Here is a 696-nt window from a genome sequence, read left to right as displayed (position 1 = left end):
CTGTTTACAATAGTGTTTAAAAAATAACTTGTGCTCAATTTATCTGAAAAGAAATATTCTAGCCCATACTCTATCCTTGCTAGTAGAAAAATGTCGCTTTCATATAGAAACATAGAAAAATGATGGTTTCATCTAAATTTACTCCTTAAGTTGAAGTCTTGTTAGCACAGTCACACGAAGCATTGGTTTGGAGTTATGGGTTCACATAGCAAGTGAAAAACCAGTTTTACTGAGCAAAGTTACCTAATTTCACTGACATAGTAATTGAATTTCACTAGGAGTAACAAATGGAACAGGTACAGGAAAAGCCACATGCATCCTGGAATTTAACTTCATTATTAGGAAAGTTCAGAGAATGCCCAATTTTACACTGGAGAGGTTAGGGAGATATGTTTTAACAAGTGAATATGTACATTTGTTTTGTCATAGTAGGAAAACTTAAAATTGAACATTCAAAGAAAAAAGAGTACATTTTAAAAACAAGTGAAGTAACTAGGCAATGTTGACAGTTTAGAACTTGAGATTTGTTTCATAATCTCGCTTTTCATGTTCTTCCTCTATACTCATACATGCTGACATCTCATTCTCATGCCACTCCAACCCTGAGAGTCCCACCCAAACTGCCTCTCTACAACCATCACTCCACTCATGAAAGAATTTTTTATGTATCTTCAAACCACCCATGTGACATGGGTT

This window comes from Pteropus vampyrus, unplaced genomic scaffold (assembly GCF_000151845.1).
Source record: "Pteropus vampyrus isolate Shadow unplaced genomic scaffold, Pvam_2.0 Scaffold108, whole genome shotgun sequence".
Classification (NCBI taxonomy): Eukaryota; Metazoa; Chordata; class Mammalia; order Chiroptera; family Pteropodidae; genus Pteropus; species Pteropus vampyrus.
Note: the sequence above shows the minus strand (reverse complement) of the source record.